This window comes from Bombina bombina, chromosome 6 (assembly GCF_027579735.1).
Source record: "Bombina bombina isolate aBomBom1 chromosome 6, aBomBom1.pri, whole genome shotgun sequence".
Lineage (NCBI taxonomy): Eukaryota > Metazoa > Chordata > Amphibia > Anura > Bombinatoridae > Bombina > Bombina bombina.
Genome location: NC_069504.1, coordinates 792,376,316 through 792,394,589, shown reverse-complemented (window position 1 = coordinate 792,394,589; position 18,274 = coordinate 792,376,316). Strand labels below are relative to the sequence as shown.

The 18,274-nt window shown below is 38.3% G+C and overlaps 1 protein-coding gene across 1 annotated transcript in view; it reads left to right on the top strand.

Annotated features, from left to right (window-relative positions):
• The first annotated feature begins 13,473 nt into the window (after positions 1–13,473).
• The window catches only part of LOC128663668 (four and a half LIM domains protein 1), a 148,529-nt gene continuing 143,728 nt past the window's right edge, over positions 13,474–18,274 (top strand). Inside the window, exon 1 of the mRNA XM_053718108.1 lies at positions 13,474–13,490. The gene's annotated coding sequence lies outside the window, so the exon portion shown is untranslated. The remainder of the gene's footprint in view (positions 13,491–18,274) is intronic.

The following is an 18,274-nucleotide window of genomic DNA, read 5'->3' as shown; positions in this document are numbered from 1 at the left end:
CTTGGCTATGTGTTCAAGGTTAGCCCCCCCCCCTTATGTGATGTCAGCAGTGAATACCATGTGGATATGGAGAGATGGCCTGCCTTGGCCACTATTGGCCAGTTCTCTAATGATTCCCAAGTCCATTTCCAGGAAAAAGAGTTTACTAACTGTTGGGTATAGTGTCTAGCTTGCAGATATGCAAAGAAGTCCTGATTATTTAATTCAAATTCTTGTTTTAGTTCCTCAAAAGATTTAATATTTCTTGCTGCTATGTTAATAAGTTGTGATACAAAATATAGGCCCTTAATATGCCACTTCTTGAAAGTAGGGGATTGTATCCCTTCTTGGAATTCCGGGTTTCCTAAAAATGTTTGGAATTTAGGAATCGAAATATCTAAGTCAACCCGTTTGCCAATTTTTTTCCATGCTTGGATTATTGTATATATAGATTTAAGTGACTTAACTTGCTTGGGAATTAAATTATATGGTAAATGAATCAGAGCTATAGGTAAAAATGGATAAATTATATTACATTCTAGTCTATTATCTGTAAAGTGGTCCATCTCTGTAATCCATCCCACTACGATACGGCCAAGAAACACTAAATTATAAGCATGCAAGTCTGGAAATGCCAGGCCTGCAAATTGTTTAGGAAGTGATAGTTTAAGGAGAGATATTCTTGGTTTTTTAGATTGCCACAAAAAGTATCGGGCTACCGTGTTAAACTTTTTAACATCACTTGGTCTTAAAAGAATAGGAAGATTTTGTAATAGGTATAACATTTTGGGCAAAAGTACCATCTTAAAGAGTGCAACTCGTCCCGATATAGATAGAGGCAGATTTTGCCAATTCCTCATGTATGTGATAATCTGACGAAACATTGGGGTGATGTTCAAGGAATACCATTCTTTAGGATCTGCAGAGACCTTAATCCCAAGATATCTAAATGAATTTGTGACTATTTTGAAAGGGATCTCTATTAAAGAGTATTCTGTCTTCCTCAACCACAGAAATTCTGATTTAAGATTATTAACTTTATACCCAGAGATTTTACCAAATGTCTCGATTATTTTGATAAGTTTTGGGATATTTGAGGAGGTATTTGAAATATATAGTAATAAGTCATCTGCATATAATGCCAATTTCATTATATTCCCTTGGATTTTTATACCCTCAAGTTGTTGCCTTAATTTGACAGCTAATGGTTCGATTGCTATGTTGAAGAGCAGGGGTGATCGAGGACACCCCTGCCGAGTACCTCTATTTAATTTAATTGTGCTCGTTTTTATGCTATTAATATTTAACCTAGTAGTTGAGTGAAGGCACAGATTATTAACCAGAGTTAGAAAGTTCCCATTAAACCCGAATTGTTGCAATGAATCTAGTAAATAGTTGTGGTTAACACTATCAAAGGCTTTCTCGGCGTCAATAGCTAGCACTGCTGCGTCGGGGTGATCTTTTAAGTTATTGCTATCAGTGTTTTTAAAATAATCAATGGTCAATAATAATTGTCTGATTTTTGCAGCTGAGCTACGATTGGAAAGAAACCCTGCCTGATCTTTGTGTATTAATTCTGCTAGCCCTTCTTGCAGTCTTTTCGCTAAAATAGAGGCAAATAGTTTATAATCGGTATTTAGGAGGGCAATTGGTCTGTACGATTCTTTTTTATTTTTATCTTTTCCTGGCTTAAGAATGAGTATTGACTGTGACGCCATAAAGTTAGGGGGAATCTGAGAGCTCTCCTTATAATAATTGTTAAATAATTTTGTTAAGTGTGGAAGAAAAGTTGATGCTAAATTTTTATAGATTTCGTTTGGGAGAGAGTCTGGGCCGGGGGCTTTATCTAGTTTTAGGGATTGTATAGCTTGATTTATTTCTGATTCTAAAATAGGGGTGTCACAAATATCTCAGGATTCAGCTGCTAAGGAGTTAATTCTGTGTAGCTTGCACTCAAAACAGTTATTTGTTTTCAAGAAGAATTGTGTTTGTATTTTCTTTGAAGTGCCAGAACCCCCTAAATAGCCACCAAATGTTAGTGTGTATGCATTGGGTCATAAAGTCACTGAAACTCTTAGTCACAGAGATACACAGGATAAAGTTTATGGCTTAAGCTGTCAATAGAATGCCTGATGCAAAACAGGCTCTTCATTACAAAAACTGACCAGGTCACTGACAGGACATTGGTATATTATGTACATATGTGGGTTAAAGCTGTTATAACCTAAAGGCAGGTAAATATGACAACCTATGGCATATTTGATATCAAACCGGTTCTCCCAATAAAACTAAGAGGTTCTAAATATGTAAATATAGAAATTTCTTACCTAGCAGGAATGATAATGGGTTGTATAAATTCAGGCAAGAAATTAGTCTATTGAAGGTTGTAAAGACAGGGGGGTTTCTTAGCCCGCCCAGGAGGGTGTGGTTAAGCAACCTAATCTCTGAAAAGTAGGGTTTAAGAATCTTATTTTTTAACAATAAGATTGTCATTCTTACAAGGGGAGCTGCTGTACAGAGTAAGGAGCCATCTTCTTCTGCCATTCCCCTGGCGCAAATCTTGAAGACTAGGAAAGTATTCAATTCTGTTTTTCTCCTTTTTATTTTAAGATACTGTTTGCGTGTGTAATTTTATTTGTAACAACTTTTTATTAATAATGCATTGTGCATAATATTTTTGGCATAATAAATAATTCCTTTATTAAGTTTGGCCTTTGTCTAATAATTGAACCACGTTTACTGAAAGAGACTGGAATATTAGAACTGTATAATTTTAGGTTATCTTCTGCTAAATTGTATTTCTAGAGTTAATGTGTAAAGTCTGGGGTTTTCCTTAAGATTTTCCCTTTAATAAATTTTAAGTGGTGGCAGCATTTGAGCTGTAGGACAGAAAAGGGGGCTGAAAACCCTTTCTGTGCCAAATAAGTGACTGGCGCAGGGTTGGATAACCTTGGTTCGTCACAAATTGGTGGGCAGCGGTGTAGATAATTTTTTTTATTATTAGATTTTAGTGCTTGTGGATTTGCTAGTGTGAAAATCCCGGTACTAAAAGAAATTGTTTCTTACAATTTCCAAAGGCTAAAACTCAGTGCATTATATAGTCACACATTGCAAACAGTCCCCTTCCCTATTCTCTGTTTTCTTTTCTATTTTATTTTTGCTATGGAGGCATACGAGCAGCGATCTAGAGAGGCACTGATACTCCTATGCCAGGAGCGGGATATTCCAATACGTTCAAAGAACAAAGATTCACTAATACAAGCTCTTGTTGAATATGATAACAGCCAAATCACACCAGTTGAAGTCTCAGGAGAGATGTCTGCAGCTGTGGGCGGTGATTCATCAGGATCTGGGGATCCATTGGACTGTTATTTGCAAACTGTTCTTAAACATATGGGCTCAGTGGATGCAAGTTTGCGCATGGAACTGATTACAAAGTTTTATGAAAGACAGGCTGCTGTAGCTGAGAGAGAGGCTCTGGCAGCTGAAAGACAGGCGGCTGAACGACAGGCGGAGAGAGAGTATCAGCTACAGCTTGCACGGTTGGAGAGAGGGATGGTCTCACCTGTTGTTAGTGAACCTAGAGACCCCCCTGCTCCCAGAGTGCGTGCAGAGAATTTTCCCACCCTGGAGAAAGATGGAGATGTGGATGTATTCCTGCGTAGCTTTGAGAAAGTTTGCAGACAGTTCCAGTTGCCAAGGGAGCAGTGGGCCAAGTACCTTACCCCTGGCCTGAAAGGTCCTGCACTGGAGGCGTTTGCTGAACTACCCCCAGAGTTTGATCAGGACTATGATTCCATTAAAGCTGCACTACAGAGGAGATACAATCTTACTCCTGAAGTTTACCGAAAGAAATTCCGTTCTCTGCAGAAAGGTTTGTCAGAGAGTTATATTACAGCTGTTGGGAACTTGATGACAGCCTTTAAACAGTGGGTCAGAGGATTAAAAGTTGCCACAATGGAGGAGCTGGAAGATTTGATGGTGAAGGAGCAATTTATGCAGCTGTGCCCAGCCGGAGTTCAAGAATGGGTTTTAGATCGGAAGCCCATAACAGCATTGGAAGCTGGTGAGCTGGCTGATTTTTACACGGCTAACAGGTCTCCAGAGAATGGGAGGAAATCCTTTTCTAAGGGGGGATCCACTTGTAAAGGAGCTGCTGCACGACCCCCCTTCACAAAACCTGCTGTGCCTTTATCCAGTGTGTCTGCTCCCTCTGGGAAAGGAGGGGCGAGTGCTGCATCTGGGCAGGGGGATACCCGCAGATGTTTTGTTTGCAACAAAGTGGGCCACATCAGCTCCACTTGCCCAGAGAGGATTAACTTGGGGCAATCAGCTGGAGGAAGTAATCCCTCAGAAGTACCAGCATCTATTTTGTTTGTTACCTGTCCAGAGGAAAACAACCATGAGAACTTGCAACCTGTGACTGTTGGAGATAAGGTAACCCTAGGGCTAAGGGACACAGGTGCAGAAGTGACTATGGTGCATCCAAAGCTAGTGAACTCTGAGAACATTATCCCTGGAAAGACTCTAGCAGTTAAAGGGATTGGGGGAATGAAACTTGCAGTGCCTATGGCACGTGTATATCTTGATTGGGGAGTGGGGCGAGGTTTAAGAAATGTGGGGGTATCTGAAAATATTCCTGATGATGTTTTACTGGGTACTGATTTGGGTAGATTGTTATCTCTTTATGTGCCTGACAATGCTACATGTGACCTAGTGACATTAGTTGCGGACCCTTATGTGGAAAGGGCTGTGTGTAAAAATGCTCAGAGACATTACAACCAGGAGGGAGGACAGAGTGCATGTGTGCGCAGGGCTGTGCCTGAACTGGGGGTGTCTGTGCTGAGAGGTAAAGCTGTACGAGGAGATGCTGACTGGGGAGAACGACAGACAGACGGTGTGTGTCTTCCTGTACTTAAACCAGCAGTATCGGCAGAATTACCATTAGCTGTTCAGGGTGAGACTGATGGGGGAGAAAGGCAGATAGACTGTGTGGGTCTGTCTGTGCCTGAACTGAGTTTACCTGTACAGGGAGAAGCTGTTTGTGAGAGAAGGCAGATGAGGGGTGCGTGTCTGCCTGTGATTGAATCAGTGGATTCTATAGAAGGAGGTGAGATTGACGGGGGAGAGAATGACTGGGTGACTGGGCCGCTGGATGATGTGTGCCAGTCTCTGCCAGGGACAATTCTGTACCCTGTGAAAAGACAAAATAGTTGGGATAAATGGCAGAAGGAAGATGTGTGCTTGTCTGCACCAGTGTCAAAAGGATACCAGATTCTGTGTGATTATGCAAAGTGGCAGACTGACTGTGAGAGAGAGCAGGGGGGCAAACTAGCCCACTCTAGGACAGAAGCAGCAAAGCCACAGATTTCAGACTATGTGGGGGAGGAGGGTACAGGATACTCTTTGAGGGACCCCCAGAGTGAGTGTGAAAGATTGTGGGTGACAGAGACCCCAGTAACCTCAGCTGTGACCTATAAACAGACTGCACAGGCTAGGGGACAGAGACTGACACAGACTGCAGGCACAGGGGGGAGGAGTACAGAGAAGTGTATTTACACAGCCCCACAGTGCCATTCAGCAAATACACTGATAGATGTGCAGCATCAGTGTCCCCAGCAGTTAGAACCCACAGTCAGGAGGAGGGGGGCAGTTAGTCCACCCCCTACCAACCATAACAGAGTGCAGGAGTACAGGAATTCTACTCCAGTGGGAGGGCAAGAGCCTATGGTAGTTAAGCAGCAACTGACAGCACACAATATGTTTAGAGAGCACACCATAGGTAGCAAGACACTAGGTTTCACAGGCACCTCTGTAACAGGGGATGATGTGTTATTCCTGGATAAGATGCAAACCTTATTGGGGGAGGTACCTGCAAAACCCAGAGATGCCATATTCGCACAAAAACAGTTGCAGGAGTTTACTGCCAGAGAGGGAGTGTGTGAGATGGTCCATAATGTTCTTGTACTCACGCCCATGAGACAGAACAAACTAGAGGCTGCATGGGAGGGGCCCTGCAATATATTCAATCAGTTGGGTAGAGCAACTAGTGTGTTACTTTTAAAAGGAGGGCATCCTGCTGCCAAAACTGCTAGGTGCAATCTGTCTAGCAATGGTGTTCTCACCACAAGGGGAAGCTCCTTTTGATACGCATCGGGAGTGGCTCGTAGCCACCCCCTTTTGCTTCTCTTATTGGGGGAGGTGTCACAAATATCTCAGGATTCAGCTGCTAAGGAGTTAATTCTGTGTAGCTTGCACTCAAAACAGTTATTTGTTTTCAAGAAGAATTGTGTTTGTATTTTCTTTGAAGTGCCAGAACCCCCTAAATAGCCACCAAATGTTAGTGTGTATGCATTGGGTCATAAAGTCACTGAAACTCTTAGTCACAGAGATACACAGGATAAAGTTTATGGCTTAAGCTGTCAATAGAATGCCTGATGCAAAACAGGCTCTTCATTACAAAAACTGACCAGGTCACTGACAGGACATTGGTATATTATGTACATATGTGGGTTAAAGCTGTTATAACCTAAAGGCAGGTAAATATGACAACCTATGGCATATTTGATATCAAACCGGTTCTCCCAATAAAACTAAGAGGTTCTAAATATGTAAATATAGAAATTTCTTACCTAGCAGGAATGATAATGGGTTGTATAAATTCAGGCAAGAAATTAGTCTATTGAAGGTTGTAAAGACAGGGGGGTTTCTTAGCCCGCCCAGGAGGGTGTGGTTAAGCAACCTAATCTCTGAAAAGTAGGGTTTAAGAATCTTATTTTTTAACAATAAGATTGTCATTCTTACAAGGGGAGCTGCTGTACAGAGTACGGAGCCATCTTCTTCTGCCATTCCCCTGGCGCAAATCTTGAAGACTAGGAAAGTATTCAATTCTGTTTTTCTCCTTTTTATTTTAAAATACTGTTTGCGTGTGTAATTTTATTTGTAACAACTTTTTATTAATAATGCATTGTGCATAATATTTTTGGCATAATAAATAATTCCTTTATTAAGTTTGGCCTTTGTCTAATAATTGAACCACGTTTACTGAAAGAGACTGGAATATTAGAACTGTATAATTTTAGGTTATCTTCTGCTAAATTGTATTTCTAGAGTTAATGTGTAAAGTCTGGGGTTTTCCTTAAGATTTTCCCTTTAATAAATTTTAAGTGGTGGCAGCATTTGAGCTGTAGGACAGAAAAGGGGGCTGAAAACCCTTTCTGTGCCAAATAAGTGACTGGCGCAGGGTTGGATAACCTTGGTTCGTCACAAGGGGAATTAATTTTAAGATTAAGTTCAGGACTGATCTTTAATAAAGTCATACCTTCCCAGAATTTTTCCTGATTCTCTACCCAGACATTAGAGGAGGAGTAAATTGCTTTATAATAGTTATAAAAAGACTCAGAGATTTCTTCTGGCTGAGTAAGTAACTTCCCGCTATCTTGTATAGATTCAATTACTGTTGAGCTTTTAGAATTTTTTATTAATTTTGCTAGTAACTTACCTGATTTGTTACCGTATTTGTATAACTGTGCTCGATATTTTAATTCTGACTGCATTGTATGTGAGATTAGAAATGTGTCGCGTTCCTTCTTTACTTCGAGGTATCTTTTCCAGTTATCATTTGTGGGGGAATTTAAATATCTGTTGTATGCGTTTGTTACCGCTGCTGTTACTTCTCTCTCTTTTAATTTGATCTTTTTTTTTAATCTAGCAGAATAAGCAATTATCTCCCCTCTTAATACTGCTTTTGCAGCTTCCCAGACTATCGAAAAGTTTTCAACTGAATCTAAATTCAGTTGAAAATACTCCTCTATCTTAGACTTAAGCCAGTTCCTAAAATTCAGATTTTTATTTAGATGTTTTGGATATGAAAAACCTATTGCTTGTGTCTGATTATTTATATTTGGGATGTCTAACTGTATAGGGGCGTGATCGGAGATACAGATTTCGGATATTGAGGCTTTTGCTCCTGTTTTATATAGACTATCATTTATTAAAAATAAATCAATCCTAGATAGTGATTTAAAAGCTTTAGAATAGCAGGTATATCCTCTAGTGTCTGGATTCTGAGATCTCCAAATATCTCTGAGTGCAAGAGTAGAAAGATTAGATTTAAATATTTTATTTTCTAAGTTATCTTTTTTTGTTTTTTGATGGTGTATGCCTCGCCTTAACCTGTCCAGTGGGTATTGGGGTGCCATGTTGAAGTCACCTGCCATAATTAGATGTCCTTCTGTCACCTGTAAAATTTTAGTTTGGAGAGTGTCCCAGAAGTTTGTGTCGATTATATTTGGTGCATATAGGTTGCAGATAGTGTATATCGTGTTAGTGATTTTTAATTTGAGGATTAAATATCTGCTTTCTGGATCTTTAACAGTTAACATTATCTCATATTTTAAGTCTTTCCCTAATAGAATTGCCACTCCTTTTTTCCTCTTCACAGATGGAGTGAAGAATACTTCCGCGACCCATGAAGATTTTAACTTAGTAGACTCTTCAGTGTTTAGATGAGTTTCTTGTAGAAGGGCAATTGTTGTATTAAGTTTTTTAAGATGTGTCAGTATTGTTTTGCGTTTTATAGGGGAAGTTATGCCTCCTACGTTCCATGAGGTAATCCTCATAGAATTTTTCATGTTATTTTATTTAACTTAAAAGATAATACGAGAGTGATGGTCGGAAAGGAAGAGAGGGAGAGGGGGGAGAGAGAAAAAAAAAAAGAAAGAATTTTTTTTTTTATATAAATATGTATAAAAAGAAAGATTTGCAATATTCTGCCGCCCTGCCTTAGGAATTGGCGAGACCCTGTGGCCTTTTGTGTTGTCAGCATTCTTTATAATTTCAAACTTAATCATTAGGTTGTTTAATCATCTTATCTCGTTATTGTTTTAATTCCATGCTCCGCAAGTTTCTTCTCTGCCTCTATTACTGAGTCAAAGAGAAAAGTGCGACCCTCAAATATCAATTTAAGCTTGGCTGGATATATGACAGTAGCCTTCCATCCTGCATTAATCATTTGCCCACAGACTGGGGAGAGTTCCCTTCGTTTCCTAGATGTTTCAGCAGAGAAATCCTGGAAGAGCAAGACCCTAGTGTCATTATAAAGTATTGGTTGACTTTTGCGATAAGATTGTAAGTACAATTCTTTATCTTGATAATTAAGAAATCTTGCAATAATTGGTCTTGGTCTCACAGGACCCCCCGCGCTGTCAGGTAGTCTCCCCAGTCTGTGGACTCTTTCAATGATAATTGGTGCTTGGGGTGGGGGAATCTTTAGTAGTTGTGGCAAAGTATAAGTCATTAACTTCATGAGGTCTTCAGATTGGTTAGATTCTGGGATGCCAATAATTCTTAAATTATTTCGTCTAGATCTATTTTCCAATTCATCAAGTTTATTTTGGATTTTAGTTAAATCATTCTGGGTACTTTCTAGCTTTGGTATGACTATGTTTGTCACGTCCTCCAGGTCTGAAATCCTCTGTTCAGCTTCCTGGAGTCTATTGGAGAATTGTCTTACTTCCGTTGTCAAGGTTATTATATCTTGTTTAATTTCTAATTTTAGTGATTCGAATTTCGGCGTAATTGCCTCTAAGATACTGGAAACTAGGAGTTGTGTTTCCTGAGTTGTTTTAGGGTTTTGAGTGGTTGTGATATTACTTTCAGAGTGAATTTCTGCTGAAGTTTCAATATGATTCTTATTTCTACGTTCCCTGTGTTTGTTTGTCATATCTGGTTTAGGTTTGTTTGTGACTGAGGGTGAAGTGATGAATTTGTCCATGTGGGTAATGAAGAAAATAAGATGGAATGTTTAGTTCCAATATAGTGGTAAAAGAGTGGGGAAAAAGTGTTCAGAGTGCTGGTGATAATAAGGAAAGAAAAAGGAAAAAGAGAAAAAAGGGCCAAAAGAGAACAAAGAGAAAAAAGAAAAAAGAAAAAAAAATTACAATGTGAAATGTGATTTAATATATCTATGTGCTTAAGACCAGAATATGGCACTTAATGAACTTCAGTTATGAATGTTCTTTATTTGTTCTTATGTCACAATTAAACCTCTGATTTCCAGTGATATGAATATTATATTATTCAACACCAATCTTAAATTTGACTGATTCCTATATTAGAATATCTCTTTTATAAACTCAGCGATTAATGCTTAATTAGACTTAGTGGATTTAGAGGTATTAACAATATAAGATGGTAAATATCAATTCAACAGTGTCAGTATTAACCTTTGATCTATCTTTTCTAGTTCAAGAACTGCCCACTTTCTAAGGTTTATAAAGACCCTCACAAGCTACAATAACAGAGAAGACGTTAATTTGTAGCAATCTTTATACCAAGCTATTGTTCAAGTTGTTAATATCAAAACACTATCAGTATTTTAAGTTTCCCTTGTACTTGTACGTAACTTCTAATAACATACAGAAAATGTCAGCGTTAGTTTTTGATATTTAATCAATATACATATATATGTATACATACACATACATACATACACATATATACCCAAATATACACACACGTGTGTGTGAGTGTTAAATTAGTCACATGCAACTCAGCTGATTACTCTGGGTCGCTTAATTCGTTGGAGCTTCAAGGGTTGGAGACACTTTAAAGGGACTATTATAGGGGTTAGTAGATTCTTTTATAGTAGCCCTTTGATCACTTAATTATAAAAAAAATCAACCTGTTGCCTGGATATCAAAAGGCTCCTAGTTTGATACCTATCGTTTAACCCTTCCTAAGTTGTGTCCTTTACCACTTATAAAAGGTGACTGTATTTTGCCATTCACTATATTGACTCCAATATTTTATAAGTTATTGACTTCCCTTATGCTTATGAGTCCTCTCTAGTCGGAATATTTATATATAAATAATAATTCTTCCTATACAATATATACCAGGAGAGAAGCAGAAAAGAATATTTTAGCAGCTATATTCAAGAGGCTTCACTATTCCCCCGTTTAAACTTACAATTCACTATAACAAGAGAAGATTGCCAATTTTGTTAGTACAATTGTATCCCTGTAACTCACAACATTGTATCTTATATTATCAGTTAAGGTAAACTCAGGCTACAATGATCACATAAAATTACTAAATATAAGGGGAGCCTGTCAACTTGCAGATGAAAGAGACTATAACATATAAAATAGTCCCTTAGTTTCCAAGGTGTAATTCAAAGAGGGGGATTATATATATCATAGGACACCAGATTCTTGAGTTTATAGTAAATTCAGGAGGTATGTAAAGTTCTTATTTTCCTCCCCTGTTTATTAAGTCTTTGTTGTTACAAAAAGTTTTTCTGACAATTAATCGTCCCCTATGCCTGGGGTGTAAGCTGTTTTCTGCTTTTTCAACTTTTTTTTTTTTTTCCTTGTTAGCGTATATACGATAGGTCTCAGCAATTAGCCACCGCCAATTCTAATGCTAGCAAGTGTTAAAATTGCTATATCCCATCTTGTTTAGGATCAACATATATTATGTAGAGAAAAAGTCCAGCTTTGTCCTGCACTCACCTATCCAATGACGATGAACTTTATCTTTAGCCCAGAGGTGGTAGATCAATGCGATGCTTTTCTCCCTGGTTTGATTCTTCTCCTGCAGGATTCAGTGTCTGGCGTTTGAGCTAACGCTGCCCAGGCTCCTGCCACTCCGGTTGACCCGCTCTGCTATTCACTCTATTCCTGCGACCGCACAGGCAGCCGAGTTAGCATTCCTTGCAGCTGAGTCAGAGGGAGATCGACGGCTATACGGGAGGTTCCGTCATGAAGATATACCGGACACAGCCTTCTGCCTGCTCCCCACACGCAGCACCGGTGGGTGAGGAGGGCAGTCTGGAACTCAATCTCGGTGGGAGGCTCCCAGGTAAGCAGTCCGCAAAAGGAAAAAAATGCTGGGGTGGACACAGTCAGCTTCACGTTTTCACCTCGTTGCACCAGCACGGTAGGGGCTACAGCTGGGGTAGTCTCTCCTTGATTGCAATATCTCAGGTGTCTCAAAGTGACCGCATCTCCCTACTCGCAGCAGCGGTGGCTAGGGAAAGCACGATCAGCAGTGAGCTTCCCAGCTGGAGCCTAATTTCTCCTGCGCGTTGTTAACTGGGGCAATGTTTTTAAGTTTTTAGACATTGGGGTGAGTGCGGGAATTATCCTATGTTTTCTGTCAATTTTTAATGCCGATAACCCTGGCTGTCCGCCCCTCTCTCCTATCCAGAGTGAGGGGGGGGGGGAAACAGTTCTTTCTTTACCCTTTAAGGAGCTTGTACATACAGCCAGCTAGGTCCAGCTCCGGGTAGTAAGAGATCTTATTCAGCGTAGCTGGAACATACGCTGTGGAGGAATTGCCAGGGTGTAATTACTGACTGGCTGCAAGTTTTGAGAGAACCCGAGAATGAGTTGTTCTCTTCCTTAGTGCAAGGTGAGCTCCTGGCGCGAACAACCGCCTCTGGAGAAACTGCAGGGGAACGAAGCCTGTTCATGCACTGACTCCTCTTCCTCGTCCTCTCATATTTTTATACACCTTTTCAATTATAGTCCATAATTAGTATCCTTTTAAATTATCACATTTAAAGGGACAGTCTAGTCAAAATTAAACTTTCATGATTCAGATAGGGCATGCAATTTTAAACATCTTTCCAATTTACTTTAATCATCAAAATTGCTTTGTTCTTTTGGTATTCTTTTTTGAAAGCTAAACCTAGGTAGGCTCATATGCTAATTTCTAAGCCGTTGGAGGCCGCCTCGTATCTCCGTGCATGTTGACAGTTGTTCACAGCTAGACAGTTCTAGTTTGTGCCATATAGATACCATTGTGCTCACTCCTGTGGAGTTAAGAGTCAGCACTGATTGGCTAAAATGCAGGTCTGTCAAAAGAACTGAAATAAGGGGCAGTCTGCAGAGGCTTAGATACAAGGTAATCACAGAGGTGAAAAGTATATTAATATAACAGTGTTGGTTATGCAAAACTGGGGAATGGGTAATAAAGGGATTATCTATCTTTTTAAACATTAACAAGTCTGTAGTAGACTGTCCCTTTTACTTAACATATGTTTTTTTTAATTGTTTAAAGTTGTGATTTAAGCCATGTGGTTAACTTTTGATTAAACTTATCAAGAGAATTCTGATTTATTGGAACAGTTGCCACTGTTTCTAAATGACTACTGAACAATAGTTTATAGTTTAGGAAAGATATTGTTATCAATAAAACACAACTATGCTAAAAGGCGTCTTTCCATTGAAAGAAAACTTGCAATCACGAATTTGAGGTCATTGTATGAAACCCATTTAATAAAGCATGGGATAATATTACACATTTTTCAATTTTACCTTTAAAATAATGCAGGAATTTAAGTCACACCCAAGTTCTAAATTCACTATAATGCAATCGGTTTGTCTGGTATGTGGTTGCAATACCAGTGGCAGCCAGCAGGGGCTTCAGAATTCCTCCCTGAAATTTCTTTCATCGTCTCACTGTTCACACTTCATCTCTGTCCTTGGAGCTGATCGCACACAGTAAGTTTCTTTTCCTGCACCTTTAAAGGGCTGTAGTGTGAGCTAATACTTATCAGAGTCAGAATAACCCATTCACTGCTAGAATTGAATAACATTCTAAATCCGAAGAATACAAAATTCCTTTTAACCCCATGTATACATTTTTATAAAACTTGCATGTCTTTCTTGTTTTGATAAACTGGTAGATAATAATATTTTAATGGAACAGACAACGTGATTATTTTCTTATATAATTATCAAAACAAGTAAATATTGACTTTTATTGCTTTGCACTTTCCTTAATTACAGTTGAGTGTTTTGAATGGTGTTTAGAGTAACAATATGTGTTTGTTGTCACCACTTGGCATACTTACTAGAGAATGACAACTTGCTTAAAATTAAATGGAACATAACATTCCATTTTAAACATGACTAACTTTAAAAGAATACATTTATGCTAATGATTACCCAGCATTACCTTACAAATATGCACTTCTGTGAATTATTTACGTATTGGAACTGGATACGCTAATTTACCATGGCTGCTGTTTTTCATTGCATCCTTTTGATAAGGTAGATTATATTTAACCACATTTACCTTTTTTATGCATTCCACAATAATGTATTAGTGTAGAGCAGTCCAACACTACTACACAATAATCAGAGGAAAACAATACTTTATCAATATTTTGTGTTTATAGTTTCTGTTCTACCTAAACCCTTTTTGAGACAACTGTACTTGTGCAGACAGCATTTGCAACAATGTTGGGGCATTATAGGTTAGTTATAGCATTTTGTTATTGCACTGTTGTTTGCATATAACTGTGTTTAGTCCCTTTAGAGGGGTTAAAGTGAATGTCAAGTTTGATGAATCAGTGCCAGGTTTTTAAAAACACTATTAAAAACCGGGGCACTTTCATGCATCACACTTTACATTGTAAAGTTTGATGCATGAAAGTGCCCCTGTTTTTAATACGGTTTTTAAAAACCGGGCACTGATTCATCAAACTTGACATTGACTTTAAACATATAGTTTAATTAATTTTTTTTTCTTGATTCAGACAGAGCAAGCAATTATTTTCCAATTGATTTCTATTATCTAATTTGCTTCATTCTCTTAGTATTATTTGTTGAAAATAAAAGGCTCAAGAGCAAATATACACTACTGGGAGCTATCTGCTGATTGGTGGCTGCAGACATATGCCTCTTGTTATTGGCTCATCTGATTGATGTTCAGGTAGCTCCCAGTAGTGCATTGCTGCTCTTTCGAGAAAGGATACTAATAGAACAAAGTCAATTTGATAACAGAAGTACATTGGAAAGTTGAGGAACTGGGACTTGGCAGAACACTTTTGGTGAGCCAGTGACAAGAAGTGTGTAGCTACCAATCACCAGCTAGCTCCCAGTTGTGCGTTGTGCTCCTGAGCCTACCTAAATGTGTTTTTCAATAAAAGTAAATTCAATCATGAAAGTTTATTTTTTACTTTGATGTCCTTTTAGAGACATTGGTTAAGAAGGGATTAAACACATAAGTAAAGTCCCATTCAGGAGCCCTAAGAATTGCAACCCCAGAGCAGAAAACCACCAATCATTGGCGAGTACATATGCTGCTACTTGTAATTGGCTCACTGGTGGATTTACCTGTGTGTTACTGTTTATCACGTTTTGTGGGTGCTAAACACATAGGGCCAGATTACGAGTGGAGTGCAAACATTTGCGCGCAAGCGATAAGGGGTTTATCGCTGGTGTTCGGGCTCGTCTGGCTTATCACTCGTATTACGAGTTGACATCAAACGCGATCGTGATTTACACGAGAATGATTACTGCATCCTCAGAGCTCTGGTTAATTGTTTGATGAAACTATAAAGTGTCACATAAAAAAGGCAGTCAAAAGGCTTTAACATAGAGATACATACATATACATAGCTAAAGATATTTGTGCAATATTGATATTTAATAAAGTGTTATAGTGTCTGTTTACTGTAAATATTTCACATGCCAATGTTCTGCACATAGCAGAATATGTTCTATGTATTTATAAATAAATATTCCTATATATATCTGTATATATCTATACCTATATATAATCATCTATAATATATATATATATATATATATATATATATATATATATATATATATATATATATATAGGTATAAAGTACCAACATACCATCAGATAGATGTAGAAATATGTATTTATGAATAAATAGAACATAGTCTGTTATGAGAAGAACATTGGAATGTGAAATATTAATATTTTCATGTTGGGTTAGCTCACATGAGAATATGCAATCTCCCTTGACTTCTATGGGGAACTATGTGAACCTGCACACAATATTCTAACTTGTTGGGTTAGGGCGCAAGCAAAAACAGTTTACATTCAACTCATACAAGCGCAACCCGGCGAGCCCAAAAAGCTTACCTCTAGTGCAATTAACGTTTGAGCGGGAGCGTTAATTAGCGCTTCACTTGTAATCTGGCCCATAGTAATCTTGGGTCACTAACTCACAAGTTAGAACATTTAATTTTTGTGCGAGACTCTCAATTTAATATTACTATTGTTTACATTGTTGTGAAATATGTCAGCACTAGTTTTAAAGCCCATGTACGTGGCCAAAATGTCCCTCCAAGATTCTTTCTCTAGTCTTTATTCCCCCTCTCCACTCTAAGATCCCCCTGTACCTCCTTCTCCCTCCTCCCCCTCCCTCCTTCCACCTCCCTGCCGCTCTTAGCATACATTTTTTCTGTAGTGTAGTGTTCCTGCCCGTCATGCCCCCTCCAGCGATGGGCTGCCCACCTGCCTCCCTCCTAACCCTCCCACGCCACCAACAATCGGCATCACTGTTGCCCGATGCAAGACTATTTCTGCTCTGCCCCTGCAGAAATAGCGCAAGCTCTCTAATTTTAGCAAGATCGCGGCAGAGTGAGGCTCAGGACAGCCTATACAGCTTTTATTTATTTTTTTAATTAATATTTTTGCTTATTTTTAAATAACATTGCACTGATTTTCAGACTCCTAACCAAGCCCCAAAGTTTTAGGAGAATACTGATGTATACCTACTCTAGCTTGCTCCTGTTTGTGTAAAGAGTATTTTCATATGCAGAGGAACGGGTGAGGGAGAGTGTCTGCTATTTCCCACTTGCAGTGTGTGTTCCAGCTACATTTTTAACAGAGCTAAACTGCGAGCTTCTAAGTAAGTTTTTAAACGCTTTTATACTGGATTTTTAGATCAGTATCTGTGCATCTTATTCTTTATAGTAGTGTCTATTACATGCAGTTATATGAAAACTGGTGTATACTGTCCCTTTAAATTGTTTTCAACAATTTTGTTATAGCAAATTCTAAGGCGTCGGACAAACATACTTGGCCTTTTATTATATAGGATTGTTACTAAGATGGAAATCAGTTTCCTGTCCCATTTGTATGACAAAGCAAACAATTTAGAATGCTATCTTTTTAAATTGAATTTTCATGCATACAAATACTCAATTTTGCACAACTGCAGGAAACCGATGCAATTCAGTGTGTGTTTATTATTTAAAGGGTCGTTACAGTGTTAGGATTACATTCTCTAATCTATTAGAGCATGTCATTTTAACACTAGCAACACTGTAATGCTGTGTGTTTAATCTGGTCCAGAGCGAAAACTGTCACTTGTCCAATCAGCAGTGCTGACTAGATGTGGGAATTGTGCTGCTGATTGGATCAGTGGCAGTTTCTGCTCTGGACCAGCAGTGCTCTGCGGGTCCCAAGCAGCACATCAAGTATGATAAGACTAGTAACTAATGTGTCAGATCTAGCTAACTTTAAGTTTGTTTAGGCAATTTCAAGTTGCATACACACCTACTGATGTTATGTCCTCAGCCTAAAATCCTGATTACAGCAAGTCTCATATATAAAGCGGTAAGAAATAGATATTTGTGTCCAATTGAAATACTTTGCCTGTAAGTGATTTATTGTGATGCATTCTAATATGACAAAAAATATATCTGTTCTATAGCTGTATGATCTATTATCACTTATTATTATAATTTATTTGTATAGCACCACAAAATTCCATAGCACGTTTGACCAATCATTGCTTTACCAGAGGCAAGAAAATGTTCAGTAGGAGTTAGACTGTCACAACTCCTTCACATGAGACAGCACAACATTTTTGTATTTAAACATAGATTTTAAGGACAGATTAGAACCATAGACCAACAAAGTCTGCCTAGATTTCCTATAAAGTGTAAGATTACTTTATAGAAATGTAGTGCATTTGGAAAGACCACAATATTCAGAGTTCAATTAGAGTGAAATGAATCAAACTAAATAGTATAGCCGAAAGTTTTTTTTTTCCTGTGGTCTATTTTACCTGAAGTGTATTTTATTGTTTGTAAACAGCTCCTTTATCTTTATTTTGAAATAGCTGTTTTTACCTGTAGAAAAAGCTATGCAAACAAGATACAAAAACACTAATTAATCTCCCAGTGGGGGTCAGATAAGAGAGAGATTGTTTAATCTAATAATTAATCTCCCAGTGGGGGTCAGATGAGAGAGAGAGATTGTATAATAATTTTAACCATTTTCTTATTTATCAGTGGACACTGTACTCACTGTATTCAGTTGCGTATAAAAGAGTTGCAGTTAAAATTACTTGTGATTCCACAATGCACACCCATTTTGTTTCTCAATTAAAGGGAAATGTATGGCCCTAGGCCTAGTATATTATTGTATAGTGTTATGCAATACGTTATTTATTTAACACTAGTTTATCAGCTCTGAAAGACCCTAAGGTCTGTGCACATAATTGATTGGT